This window comes from Oculina patagonica, chromosome 13 (genome assembly GCF_052425735.1).
Source record: "Oculina patagonica isolate OP01 chromosome 13, crgOcupat, whole genome shotgun sequence".
Classification (NCBI taxonomy): domain Eukaryota; kingdom Metazoa; phylum Cnidaria; class Anthozoa; order Scleractinia; family Oculinidae; genus Oculina; species Oculina patagonica.
In genome coordinates this window covers 29216262-29231885 of record NC_135770.1, presented here as the reverse complement: position 1 = coordinate 29231885, position 15624 = coordinate 29216262, and the positions used below count along the sequence as shown (strand labels likewise).

At 35.5% G+C, this 15624-nt stretch overlaps 1 protein-coding gene and 1 long non-coding RNA gene across 2 annotated transcripts in view; one reads left to right on the top strand and one right to left on the bottom strand.

The window, feature by feature from the left end:
* LOC144637271 (scavenger receptor cysteine-rich type 1 protein M130-like) overlaps positions 1-15624 on the top strand; it is a 52846-nt gene that overhangs the window by 30184 nt on the left and 7038 nt on the right. The gene's annotated exons all lie outside the window — the stretch shown is intronic.
* LOC144635544 (uncharacterized) lies at positions 1247-3930 on the bottom strand. Its single transcript, XR_013567379.1, has 4 exons — positions 3850-3930; positions 3374-3413; positions 2431-2498; positions 1247-1280 (listed from the first exon to the last, which is right to left on the bottom strand). It is a non-coding gene; the product is annotated as an uncharacterized LOC144635544 (long non-coding RNA).

The window sequence follows — 15624 nt, the reverse complement described above, 5'->3', positions numbered from 1 at the left end:
GGAGTCCTTTTACGAGATGCTGCTAATTAGGAAAAAGAAACCATCCCTGAACACTCAAAAGGACTCCATACCAGCGAAACTGTTTACTTAGTTATGCACATTTTTCTGTTTTCCACGCTTCATTTATTGTAATTTAGTTTCACACTTTCTTTTCTATAAATATCGTTCTGTACCATGTAAAATTTGCATTTGATAATGGTGACATGTCGTCGCCGAAACGTCATGTTTTAATAGCGTTGATTTTTATTCTGAAATATTTCTAAGCATTTTTTATTTTTCATTTTTCACTGCACCAGAAGTATCTAAATAACATTTTAAGTCGAAAATGTGTTGAATTACAAGAAGTTTTTTTTTTCACTGAGAACAATCGTGAAGATACCGATGATGCCATATCATGACAAGTTTTAAGTGCTGAATGTGCCGAAAGTTAAAACATCTTCGGAACTTCCTCAAAAATCTTCAACAAACTTTGTTAATCTTCGGAAAAGTTCGAAAATGCTCGTGGACATTCGCATGACCTTCAAACAACACTCGGACAATCTCCGGAAATCTTCGGTCTAGATTGTTCAGAATACAAAACGTTGCTCGAAATATAAATGAAAAGTTTCCCAAAAGTTGCAGGGCATTTTTGAGACAATATTATATATAGTTATACACTATGCACGATCTTTAAGAGGAGTTCCCAACAAACTTTCCGTTTGATAAGTAAAATTTAAGGCTTGTGGATCGTACTTAACGTGCTTTTGAGTAACAGTTTATCTAATTATCTTCTAACTGTTTTTTTTTTTTTTCTTCCTTTCTGCAGCGAGCTCCATTTATGACGAGACATGATACTGTCAATAATGATGGAAAATACTTATTTTACTGGTAAGCAAGCAAGTAAGTAAGCAAGCAAACGAGCAAGTTAGCAAGTAAGTAAGTAAAAGTAAACAAGTTAGCAAGTTAGCAAACATGCAAATTTGCAAGATAGCAAGCAAGCGAGCAAGTAAGCAAGTGCTTGTACATGTATGAATGCTTGTGCGCGTGTATGTTTGTTTGAACTGGTGGTTTTGCCCGTACCGTAGTGCGAAATTAAAATTTTTCAGACAATTGTCAAATTTACCCAGTTACTAAGGAGTCAGAATAAAACAAGCGCCAAACTTCCATTTCAAGAGGCAACATTTATTTCTAAATGACAAACACTACTTTAATAAGTCCATTCATTCGTGGACTGTAATGATGCCTCAACTTCCATGTCTTGCTTGAGTTATCCATGAATGGGCTTACAATACCCATTGATGCTGTGTGCGAAAAAAAAAAAAATTAACAGTGCGAGGGAAAACAACTTCTTTACCTACAGATAGCCTGTTCTCGACGCTAAGCGAAAAGGCAGTTCCAAACAAATTAATGGGCACGCAACGCGAGTAAGGTTCGCAAATGTTTTGCACGAAACCATCCTCGCGTGCGCGAAATTTTAGGAAAATGCCTAAAGGCCAAGTAGAAAACCTAGCGTTTCACTTGGCCTCCATACTCAAAATTAATAATACTCTAAAAAAAGATATGTAATTGTAAACGTCGAAAAAGGTTGTAATTTCTAAATATGTAAACAAGTTGTTAGGAAAATAAAGTTAAAATTAAAGCAAAAGCTAATAGAACCAACAATGACGTGATAATGCTTTCAATTTGCTGCATTAAACGTAAAATAAGCTGCTATCAGTTAAGTACAAAAAGAGCGATGTTTATAAAGGCGGCACACTTTTGTGGGATTTTGGCCTTACGAAAAAAGGAAATGACTGCATGGAAATTCTCTAGATCAGTTTTTAAAACAAAGTTACTACAACTTAATTAATTTTTCGAACCTATATCGAAAAGCAAATCGGTTTAAGCCCGACCCACGTTTGGAGAGAAGAATTTCAAGTACCGGTGGGCGAAATTTTCATCACTCTACGATAAACTCCTATACGCAAGGTATCTGCTCAAAGATGGCACAGTTTAGCCAAGAAATACGGGTATGAAAGTTAATTAGTCAACATAACACGCCCCTTGTAAGTGCTCTTCCAGACTATCTTCTAAAGACACCAATTAGGCCCAGTTTCCTGGTGTGTGCCGAAACGCACAAAAATTGCGGTAGAAATTAATTCAAGATCAAAGTTCCTTTGCCGACAGTTTAAACTCGAAGTCGTTATTCTATAATTCCTCGGGAGGTTTTGTCCATTGCATAATGGGAAAAGGAAGACTGGCCATGGCTGAGGGCAATAAATAACTTTTTTCCCTCAGATCCATGAAACCGCTTCACTACTCCCAGAGATTCTAGTACAAATTAACGGTAAAAAAAAGAAAAGAGGTTGAAAAAGGCCCCGCCTCCTGCCCTTCTTGCGGTTATTCGCTCGTCTTCTCGCAGACTACTACCACCAATAAAAGAGTTCAAGTGCATTAGTGATGAAAACTTACCATTCTAGCATGGGATGACGACAACCACCGTATCTTCCTCCACATTCTGTTCCACCTCTTTTGACAGGCTGTGAAATCGAAAAACAACAGCAACAACTCATTATCTACCGATCGAGTCAAGGTTAGCGAACGTTGATAATAATAATAATAATAATAATAATAATAATAATAATAATAATAATAATAATAATAATAATAATAATAATAGCTTTTATTTTTACACGATAAATATTGCAGCATAATAGCTGATGTGGTCGTGTCTTATGAAAATAACAATAAATTAAGAAATCAATAAACTACGCTAAATCATTAAAGTCCCTAGATGATACAAAAGATTTAAAAACCATGTTCTATTAATGAACTTTTGAAACCCGCCAAAGATTCTTCAAGGCGGGCCTCATTGTCTAATGAGTTCCAAAAAGAGGCCCCTGCAAATTTAATTGACTTCTTAACAAAGTCCGCATTAGGCCTGGGAAGCACCAAGCAGTTCTTTCTTCTTAGATTATATCCGCTCTCTTGTTTTGACCACAAGTGACGTAGGTGGGAGGGAGCATCTCCGGAGACACATTTGTACACTAAACAAAGTATCCGTCGAATGTACATTTGCTTTAAAGACTTCCACTTGGTTTTCAGTAATACCTCATCTGAGGGGGTAAGCCAGTCGAGACCGTAAATCAACTTGGCCGCACGTACATGGATCTTCTCAAGTTCACTAAAAAGTGCTGCACCACACGAACCCCAGACAAGCATTCCATACGTAACAGAGGGCAAAATTACTTTAAAATTGCACTTTAAATTGCACTTTAAAATTGCACTTTAAAATTACTTTAAAATTGCACGTTGCACTGAGGTTCTAAGCGCCTTCCTTTTTCTCCCTTCCTCTTTCCTATATATTTCACCACATTTCGTTTTATAACATAACTATCATATCGGCCAAATTTACCTCATTTTCAATCTCGTTGTCGTGTTTCATGTCCTCTTGTCTGGAAAACATCACAAAAACGATTTCATTAGAAAAACTTCTTTAAGCTGTAGGTACATAACGTACCAAAATATCGTCAGAACTAGAAACTGAAATTATTTTCCTGCAATTAAATGATAAAAAACACTTTGCTTGTGATATGATCATCCCGAGAACAACCCTCATCTCTCGTAAACAAATGCACGAAGCTGCTCTTAAACAGACAGTGCGCAACTTAAATATCCAAATTTCTTTTACAGAAGATCCATCTTTCATTGGAATTTGTCTCTCTCGTTTATATTTATTTGCTTTCATTAAATTTGTACCTACTTTTTTCTTAACATTTCAAGATAATCAAATGAAGCTAGCAATTGGCCATGAAGAAACCATACATATAATGGTCAGCTGGTTTATTGATATCGATCGTGATATATCGTAATATATTGTTTCTTTCTTACTCATACGGCATGGCAGAAGCAGCCAACAGGCAAAGAGCAAAGACAAACACAGCAAATCCTCGTTTCATCGTGAAGCTCTTAGTTCCTCTAAAAAGGAAGTTAGTAGATTAGGTATCACCCAAAAGTCAATATATGTAACTTTAAAACTCCCTCAGTGGATTGACCTGGACTAGATGACATTTCAGTGGGACGATTTTAAACTGTTTGTACTTAGGTGAGATCCACACACATCAATTGTGACCTAAAATACCCGGGCTAAAATATAAATAAAGAAGCTATTTTTTTATTGACACCTCAACCGTGTCTGAATTTTGTTGTTTACTTTGGTGCATTTTCTCTACAAAAGTCAAAGGCATGTCCTGAAACAAGCATTAGAGACAATGCCGTCGTGGTGTCGATAGAGTAGTCAGAGTCAAGTGTAATCGTGTAATCTTCCGAGGAATATTTAATTAACTCGTGAAAGCGAATTTAGTTTTAAATCAGACTCGTGAAACTAATTATTAGCGAGATCAGGCTGCAAAGTGGGATCGTTCTCACGTTCTGATCAAACAGTTCGTTTGTGTGAGATATCTTATCAGTTTTCGGATTTCATAACTGAAAACACTTTCTACAAAAGTAATTAGTCTCATAAAAATGACTAATAATAATTTTTTTCTATTTTTATGAATTCGTTCTAGACGTTTTCGTTGCTGAGTTTCCAGAATAAGTAATACATGACCTTTAAAATCTTTCTTTAACCAACGAAGAATTTAGCAAAAAAAATATTGAGAACTCGGCTTCCTCACAACGCCTCTTTATTTATTGTCACGTTATCCAAGTCACCATTCCACTTATCGAAGAATTTCATGTTAAAAAGGTTCCCAGCAATACTTACATTCCTTGGTTTAGAAGGTTTGTAGTAGAACGTTAGATAAATGAAATCCATAAATGGACAAATATTGACAATAAGAAGAAAAAATACAAATAAAAATTGGTAAACGTTTCGGTCCTCATAAGTTCATAAGTAACACAAAATAGCAATAAGACACAAACGAGCAGATTCTGTGCAAATTTTAAAGTGCTATTGATAGAAGCAAAGATACTAAGCTAAATGGGTTCATTAAAGACAATCGACCTATATCTCTACACATAACAATAGTACAGAATGAAGCTCAAGCTTATCAGATGTAACTAAAGGATTAAAACAACAACTGACAGAATGTAAATAAAGATTTTTGTACATAAAGATTGTTGTTTTCGCAGCTGCCTTCCTTAAGTTGCGCGCCTCAGAAGGAGCCTATCGATATTCTTCGTTAGCACAACATCTATTTTTCTCATCGTTATAAATTAAAATGTTTTTTGTGTTGCCCTTATAACATTCGTACATATGTTATATCCCCAGAATTTTAGCGTAATAACCAACTTGTGTGTTAATCAAGTGACTGCGATTCTTACTATTTTTTGCTGTTCTGTACCTTTTTTCAAGCAAAAAAGGTAAACATTACCGGCTCGGTTTTAAGCTTCTCTAAGCTTCATTTTACTTTTGTAGAGAGTGTTTTTATCTGTGAAATCTGAAAACTGGTAAGAAATCTCACACTAACAAACAGTTTAATCAGAACAATAGAAGCTGCGTCTCACATATTTTTTCTTCATATTACTAAGAAATCATTTAAAATCATATTACCGGCATTTCAGCGTAAAATACGAAAACGGTTTCAATTCACGAAAATGTGCTTGTGATTGAATAAATAGATAAATATTTCTAAAACAACCCAAAAATGTTCTTTTTGGACATAAAAAAGTACCTCAATTAGTTGTTGGAAACAAAATTTGGATAATCTAGAGAGGATTCATGTTATGGACTGTCGTTTTGGAATTGTTACATTAAGAATGTAATAAAAGACAACATCCATACCCTTGATTCTTCAATCGGAATTAACGAAAAGAAGTTGTATTCCTGTAATAAACACTATGGATAAAAAAGAAACAAAAGTGAGCTTCATGTCATAAAATATGAAAACCAACAGCGCAAGGAGTGTTGTTCACTTACCTCGTTCAGCACCTTCCAAACGAATGCCTGGGTTGATTGTCACATAGTATTTATTGGAGTGTTTAATGACAATTAACTGATCCGTGGCATGCAATGATTGGTTACACTTCCTTGAATAAGTTACATAATTAAAGCCAAAGGTAATTACATTGTGCTAATTGTATACCAAAAAAGCATGCGATAAAGTGATCTTAGTAATAAGAAAAAATATTTGAGACTCAACCTCGCACGTTCTCATCACACAGTTTGTTAGTGATATCAGTTTTCAGATATCACAGCTGGGACACTTTCTATAACAGTAATTAGTTTTCCCAAACACAAGCACGCGAATGATTCACAACAATCTTTTTTCCTAGATTTTAAAATTCTTTCTAGACGTTTTCGTTGTTGATCATGAGTTTCCAGAATAACAAATACGTGATCTTTAAAATGTTACTTTTACCAACGAAGAATTTCATGGCGAAAAGGGCCCCAGCAAAATTTGCATTCCTTGCTTTAGTAGGTTTGTAGAACGTTTGATAAAGGAAACCCAAAATGGAAAAATATTGACAATGAGACTGAAAGAAATACACATATAAATTGTTACATGTTTCGGTCCTCCTAAGTAACACAGCATACCAATAAGACACAAACAAGCCAAAAGATGCTGTGCAAATTATAAATTGCTATTGATCGAAAGATACTAAGCTAAATAAACTCATTAAAGACTTCAACTTAGCGTAAGCTAATCAGATATAACTTATCGATTAAAATAACAACTGACAGAATGTTAGATAAAGATTTTTGTTTTGGCAGCTGACCGCATCAAATTGCCCGCATCAGAAGGAACCCATCGATGTTCTTCGTTAGCACTTGCATATTTCACATCGTTATGTGTGTTATGCACATAACACACATATTTCACATCGTTATGTGTGTTATGCAAGTGATTGCGTTTCTCGTTATTTTTTTTGCTGTACTGTACCTTGCATTTCCAAAACTAGTATTTAAGTATTAACCGCGCGATTTAAAGCTTTTCTAAGCTTCTTGTTACTGACTTAGCCTGTCTCGTTTTGATCAAACAGTTCGTTAGTGTGAGATTGCCTATCAGTTTACAGATACATATCACAGCAAATACACTTTCTACAGAAATTATATTTAAAAAAAAATAACAATTACGCGTATGATTCACTCTTTTTTTCCTAGATTCTAAAATTCGTTCTAGATGTTTTAGTTGCTGAGATTTCGGAATAAGCAATACATGATTAAAATCTCTCTTTTACCAACGATGAATTCCATTCTTATCATATTATAAATAAGGGTAAGGATCAAAATGTATGTTGTACTGACGAAGATTATAGATGGGCTCCTTCGGAGTTGGGCAATTTGATGATGACAGCTGTCAAACAAATATCTTTGCACAAAAATCTGTATCAGTTAACATTGATCCTGTTGTCACACTATTCTCTCACTGGACGAACTCTTACGCAAGTTCAACATTAACATTTCTTTCATGTTATACTATGGCATCATCTCGGCTATCCCAGCCAAATAGAAGAAGTTATTAAGAAATCAATTCAATTTACCGCATACTGTAATCCCCCCTCAGGACCTCCCGTCAACCCGAACCGCCTACGTACTCTGCTCTTCTTATGAACCAAGTCAATCTACCAACATCAGAAATCAGAATTTTAAATTACGGTTTCACCAAAGAAAATATCCACAAAGTATACACTCTACCGTTTTGCGATAAGTAAAGATTCTAAATTAATTGCATTTCAGTATAATATTATTCACGATATCTTACCAACTACAGTAGAGCCCGGTAACTGGAACTCAGATAGCTCGAACAACCCCGCTAACTCGAACTAACTTCCATTTCCCTTGGTTTTGACCCACTTTTCAGTCACTTTTACTCTGTTAACTCGAACTCGGATAACTCAAACTAAATTTCGTTTTCCTTGAACAAAATTTGGGTAAAATTTACCATGATAACTCGAATTCCGATTCTTGCAACTCGCCACAGCTGCCCATTGATTAGAGCATCGAACAGATCACGTATTTGACAGCCATTTTCCACTCTTACCATATGAATGTATGACTGTGTTAAAGTTTCTGACAAGATAAGTTCAATTTGCACTGTACTATATTTTGAGGTACTGAATAATCAGTAAACTATCAAATATTCACTTGTCAAATTAAATATTCAATCGACCCCGTTTACTCAAAACCCTGCTAACTCGAACTGTTTATCGTTTCCCTTCAGAGTTCGAGTTACCGGGATTGTACTATAAATCTGTAAATCAAGCCTCTTTCGAGCCGGAATTACTGAAAGGGCTGTATGCACATTCTGCAAAATCGAAAAACAAACTATAAACAACTTGCTCTTCCACTGTTCTGAAACTAAAGCCGTTCGCCAAATGGTGGCTTTTACAATTTACACAAGTCATTTCTTTAACAGAATGCACCGTCCTATACGGATTACATGACATGCAATATCCAAAACAAGCAGGCACTGAATGTTACTCTCCTTATTGCAAAATACCACATCTCAGTCAACAAGCTCATGCGACGGCAAACTATGTTTTGAAAGCTTTCTCCTTCGCCTTCAGAACCGTCTACAAATATTAAAACAAAGTTTCACAGCCAACAACAAATTGCAACTATTTTTGTCTTTATGGGATAAAATTCTGTAATTTATCTTAGCTTTTTTTTCTGGACAATTATTTTCAATCTAAGATCATGTAAGTTCTTTTTTTATCGTTATCGTAAATGCTTTTCGTGATAAAATGTAACTATATTGGCACCAAGTGTAATTAGTCTAAGTACCGTATTGTAAGCAGAGTATTGTAAGTAGAGTAATTTAAAGGGACTGTGTCACGGCTTAGTAAAGTTTTTTTATTTAGTTTTGCCAAATACTCGCTATGAATCCTAATGTTTGCAAAGGAATTACTTTTATGGATCTAAATGACAAAACCATAGCTTCAATTAAACCAGTTCTGTTACCCGTGCATTATAATTTAAAGTTAAAAGCAAACGAGATTAACATTGAAAACTGTTCAGCCCAACAATATTCAAAAACTGATATCGTAGTCCCTTTCAATCTTCGTCACTTGTAGCCTTCTGTACCTTCTGTTGTATTTACAGTGTTTTTGAGATGTTCCTTCACTGTTTTAATAGGTTATTTTTATATTTGGCTGAATGTGATGGTTATTTCCCATGCCTAAATTTAGCTAAAATCCGTGACACAGTCCCTTTAAGTCTTGTATTGTAAGTAGCGCCCTTGTGTAAGCATTGTAATGTAAGTGATGTAGTTAAGTAACGTAAGTAATGATTGTAAGAAGTGCTTCTTACCGTAATGTAAACTAATGTAACTTGTTTGTGTCTGGCAATAAAGAAAAGAATTATTATTTTAAGAGCTGGTTTAAAAACCAGCTCATTTGACAAAACTAACAAAGACGCATCAGCGGAGATTATTGTGTTATAGGTCTGCAGGTGAATTTGGAAAAGCACTGCGGATTAGAAATAAAAATTTAGTACATATAAATCTCTTTCATACCTTATGTAAGGTATGAAATATGTTTTTCAGCAAATTTGCCCCAAAATTCCAAGAGTAAATTAATTGGAAAGGAAGAAATCGAAAGATGCAAGCAAGGAAATACAGAAATACTACCAACATTAATGAGTGTTCATCTGGCACCTAGTAGTTACTTAATATTTTTAAATATTAAGTATTAAAATACTTATTTTCCTTACTTTGCTTTTATATATATATATTTTTGCTGTACAATGTTTGTGTTAGCTTTAACGTTTTTTGCTTTATTGCCAACCACCTCCTTAGTATTAATGTAATTTGACTTCGCTCAGCTCGATAAGCTTTTTAGTTTTTCTGAGTGTTGTTACCATATTCTGTTTTAATTATTTTTTTTTTCTTTTTCAAAGCATTGTATCTAGGTACTTTTTGGTAATAAAGTTTTTGTTCAAGAGCATAGTATTGTAAGTAGAGTAATTTAAAGGGACTGTGTCACGGCTTAGTAAAGTTTTTATATTTAGTTTTGCCAAATACTCGCTATGAATCCTAATGTTTGCAAAGGAATTACTTTTATGGATCAAAATGACAATACCATAGCTTCAATGAAACCAATTTTGTCTCCCGTGCATTATAATTTAAAGTTAAAAGCAAACGAGATTAACATTGAAAACTGTTCAGCCCAACAATATTTCAAAAAACTGATATCGCAATTCCTTTCAATCTTCGTCGCTTTTGGCCATCTGTACCTTCTTTTGTGTTTACTGTGTTATTGAAATGTTCCTTCACTGTTTTAATAGGTTATTTTTATATTTGGCTGAATGTGATGGTTATTTCCCATGCCTAAATTTAGCTAAAATCCGTGACACATTCCCTTTAAGTCTTGTATTGTAAGTATCGCCCTTGTGTAAGCATTGTAATGTAAGTGATGTAGTTAAGTAACGTAAGCAATGGTTGTAAGAAGTGCTTCTTACCGTAATGTAAACTAATGTAACTTGCTTGTGTCTGGCAATAAAGAAAAGAAAATTCTTTTAAGAGCTGGTTTAAAAACCAGCTCATTTGACAAAACCAACAAAGACACAGCAGCGGAGATTATTGTGTTATATATCTGCAGGTGAATTTGGAAAAGCACTGCGGATTAGAAAGAAAAATTTAATACATAACAAATTTCTTCCAGACCTTATGTAAGGTATGTAATTATGTTTTTCATTAAATTTGCACCAAAATTCCAAAAGTGAATGAATTAATTAGAAAGGAAGAAATTGAAAGATACAAGCAAGGATGACTCTTTGCAACAGATTTTGAATGCTAATACTTTTGCTTTTGTAATTCAGATTTCCCCCATGGTTTCACAAACTTGCACCTAATTTTACCATTTTGCATAATTAATAACACAATGTAATGAGAAAGAATGACAATATCCACGCTTTAGTCAATTATTTAAGCCAGTTGTTGGCCTACAAAAGGCCTTGTCGCAACGAAAAAGTGGTATACTCGCGGTGACTAGTGAGTAGTTCCACAAAATTTCGTTGTTTTATAACTTTTGACGTCTGTCATGCTAATTTCGTACTTCGTGTCCATTATTTGGGGTGCTTGGGTTCAACGCGTCGCAGGTGCGAATCAAGGTGAGTAGGCTCCCACTGGATTTGTATAAAATTTACACCTCGAGCTCGTTTTATTATGTAAGTGGTTGAAAAAGCCAATCCTTAGCAAAAGAGCTTAAAGGGACACAGTCACTGGGATTGTACTGCTCAGTGGGTAAAAAGTACCAAAATTGGTAAAGTGGTCTACTCGTACGTGAACAGCACCTAGTACATTAAGATGAAGATATAAACGGTAAATTTTTGTTGAAGGAAGAAGAGAGCTATAATAATTTTTAGGTTTTTGCAAGTCCACAAGGGCAGAACTTGAAAAATCAGCCTGGATTTTCAAGTTGAGATCCAAAGTTCCTGATGGCATCACAATAATATCACTTGTTTATAGCTTCAGTACACTGCACCTTCAGGGACGGCGGAGCATTTTTCCAGGTCGGGGGGCTGACTAGTGACTTGAAGTGGGGAGGCTTAAGAGACTCTTCTCTTAGTAAGTCTTTATTTTATCGGAAAAAGTGGGGGGGCTAAAGCCCCCCCAGCCCCCCCGGCTCCGCCGTCCCTGCCCTTCTCAGTCTAGGGTGTATACTGAAACGGAATAACTATTTTCAGAAACTACAAAGGGAAATGGTTTACTAAAAAAGTAAAATACTTTGGTTAAGAAACATTCTATTACGTTTTAGCATGCAGGATTTCTGTTGCCGGCACGATAAATTAGGAAAAAACTACAGCCTATTTTAATTTTAATGAACCTCAGATTATTTTGATGATTTGTTTTGGAAGGAAAAATAAAAAAAAGTTAATTGCAAAAATCGCAAGAGTTGGTCATTTCCACACAGACTTAAGTTAATACGCTGTCGATTTGTTCAAATCCTAAACACAAAGAATGCCGGTTGTAATACTTGCAATATTTACGGTAGCAGAACTGAATGAACTCTCCTCTGCCGTTAAGCCGCAACTCTCGGTACTTCATCTTAATATCAGAAGCCTAAGTAAAACCTTTGACGAGCTATGCAATCTTTCGGATTCCATTCCCTTCGAATTCGAGTATGTTTGCTTGCTCAGAAACATGGATCACGTCTCAAGTCGATCAAGATAGCATAAAAATTGCAGATTACAATATGACAATAGACAATCGCACGTTTTCAACAGGCGGCAGAGTTGCTTTTTATCTAAAGTCAAACTTTGACTATACAATAAGGGACGATTTAAAATAGATGGCATTGGCCGTTTTCACACTAGAAGACGGACAAACCGTCTAGACGGACAAGTCGTCTGACGATTTGTTCGTCTAGTGTGAATTTATGACGGCTTTTTGACGACTTGTGCGTCTCGACGACCAAGTCGTCTTTAAAAAATCGTCTTCTCAGACCGTTAAATCGACGAACAAATTCAGACGACTTGTTCGTCCAAAATCGTGTCCGTCCCGTTTTCACACTAAGACGACCTGTCCGTCTCAGACGATTTGTCGGTCTGTTTTGTGAGAACGGCCATTGAAAATATTTGGGTAGATACACAAGACTTGCCAACTGGCGTTATTTATAACCCGCTTAAGAGGACCCAACGGCAATTTCTTGATGAATTTGAACAAGTTTTGCATTCCATCTTTTTGTCAAAGCGAAAATGTTTAATCCTAGGTGATATCATTATCAATACACTTGTTAAGAGTGCAATAGCAAAGGAATACTTTAATCTTATTCATTATGAAGGTTTTAATCCCCTGATATTTGAAGCAACCCGTATATTAACTGAGACCTCATTAAGTTGTATAGATCATATTCATTCCAATTTTGTTTCTTCAAGTACAAGTGGTAGTATTGCAGTATAGATGGCTGATCATTAACCTGTTTTTACCCTTTCATACGACCTAACACTTAGCACCTTTCCTGATACTACTGAAATCAGAGAATTTAAAGGGTTTGACAAGATTGCTTTAATTTCCGTGATGAATTAAGGAATGAAAATTGGAAGCCAGTTTATAATAGCAGCGATGCAAATGAAAGCTTAACATGATTTCTGCACATATTCAACAGGATTAGCAATAAACATGCACCAATTAGATTAATTAAGATCAAAAGTAAGTCTAACAAGCCCTAAGTAACTAGGATTAAAAAATTCGATCAAAGTTCGAAATCAGCTGTATAAAAAATGGTCTACAACTCGTAACAGCTATTATTATAATCTATACAAAATCTACCGAAACAAAATCTTTTCAATCAATAAAATGTTCCGTACCTTTTACTACGATAGCGTACTTAAAGACTCAACAAACACTAAGATAATGTGGGATAACGTTAATTTAATAATTAATAAAAAGCGGCCGTCCTCTGTTTTTGAAAATTTGCAAGTTAAGGGTAAAAATCTCCAACAGCCAGCTTCAATATCAAATGCTATCAACAAATACTTCTGAATGTTCCAACTGAACTTGCATCTGATCTGCCTAAATCAGATCGCTGTGCCTCGTCTTATGTTTAAAGAAAAAAAACGCAAGTTCCACTTCACTAAAGTTAGCGAAATGGAGGTCTTTTTTACTATTAGATAGCATTGATTGTAAAAAATAATTTGGTATTTATAAGATTCATTTCTTTTTATTGTTTTTCTGCAGCGTTGAAAATATTTAGACCACTGACTTTCATTATAAATTTAACACTTGAACAAGGTATATTTCCAGATAGTTTAAAAATTGCCAAGGTTATCCCGATTTTCCATCAAACAAGGCTCTCGTTCCTCATGCAATAACTAACGGCCCATATCAGTTCTTTCTGCGTGTCATCGGGCGAGAATAAGCAAAAGTGAATGAATGAATGAATGACTGTCCTGTAGCTAGGCCACAAGTCAAAACATCACGAGCAGGGGGTCCAATACATTGAAGAAACCATCCCCCCTTGTCCAGGCCCCGCACGTGTCCTATGCTATTACATAACAATAACTGTTGCATAAGAAGCTTACACACGTGCCTTCAATGTTGCACTATTAAAATAAACCAAATTCACCGGGAAAAAAGACATACAAATTCTATTCGCATAGCAAATAATCTCTTTCTCCAGAATAAATATTAGGAAATTTTTCCCTACTGTTATTGGATGTTACTATTGGAACGACTTTCCTTTATCTATACGTTACTTGCCAACACTTCACCAGTTTTATTTTTCTCAGTATTTATTTATTCATACCTCTTCCTCTCCTATGTTAGGTAAACTTTTTTACCTTTAATTAGTATTGTTATTTTAACAAGGGCCTCCATTTCTCTCCTTCTACTTGTTTTGGTTTATATCTATCTTTGTAATTTTGAAATGGAATAAATAAATTAAAAAAATACTTGCAATCGCATGCACTGCAATAATCAGATTCGCAACCCATAACGTTTAAAGCTTGTAATCGCAACTCATAACGTTGTTCCGGTGTGATTCACAAGCCAAAACATATCATAATGTAGTCCTTTCAATAGAAAAAAATAAAGGAAAGCTAAAATTACATCACGGAGTTTTTTTGTGCAAGGCGAAATTGTAACAAACACTAAAAACACGCAACCAGCTGTTGTAAGTTGGTTCTAGAATTCTTCTAGAAATAGCTTCACTTCACGAAAACAAAAGATGGACATAATTACTTTCAGAAGCCTGCGTCACAGACAGCCCACCTACAGTCTGGATGGAAGTGCTGGAATCCAAGATAGCTGTCGAAATTTCGGCGATTTTTTGGTTATAAGTTTAAATTTCAGTCCTTTTCTCAGCAGTAAATCTCAGGTTCAGTTAAAACATCTCGTCGTTTCTCAGACGACTAAAATTCTGACCAGTTCTCGGCTATCAGTTCAACCTTATCCAGACCATCTTCACCGCTAGTATAGTCGGTTTGTAAAACGTGCAAATTACTATGTTCCAAATTCGCAGGTGCATTTTGACAAAAGCATTACGAAGTAAACTTAATTTCAAACACACAGGGGCGGTTAGTCGGGGTGATATGACGCAAACCGTCCGGTATACCAGCGCGACGCATGTTTTCAGTAATAAATCAAACACGAGAGACAGGGTTTTCATCATGATATCCAAACACCGAGAAGAGAGTTAAAAATACGACGCGCAGCGGAGTATTTCTGACGAAGTTCGGGGTGTTTGGATAGCGGATGAAACACTGTCTCGAGTGTTTGATGTCTTTTGATATATCTTCTCAATCGAAACAAAAATTACGGAGAAATAAAATCGTAAAAATTCTTTGCTATTAAAATTAAGACCGGGTATCCAAACCTCTTTCACGGTTATGATTTTCTTTGTTTCAACTTGATGAATTATTAATGAGTTTAGGAAAAACAGCGTAACTTAATCACATCGGACTAACATTCAGGTCCGTGGTTGAGCTACAAAACTTGATTTGTGGAATTGTATTTACTATGCTCAGTCGGTGAGCTGGACGTGCCTCCTTACACCAGGCTGTTTCTTTTATTTATCGATTGTAATAGGCGGACTTGACCTCGGTTGACCTTTCCGCTCTTCTGAAAGTATTCACATTGAAGTACCGAAACATGCAGGCCCAAGCAGAAGGCTTCAGACGTTTTTGAGGCCGATGTGTTGATAAGGAATTAATGTCCCTTGTAATTCCAGTATGCTCGTTATTTATTCTAGTTCGAGACAAGAAATCTTCCTGGCCCGACACCT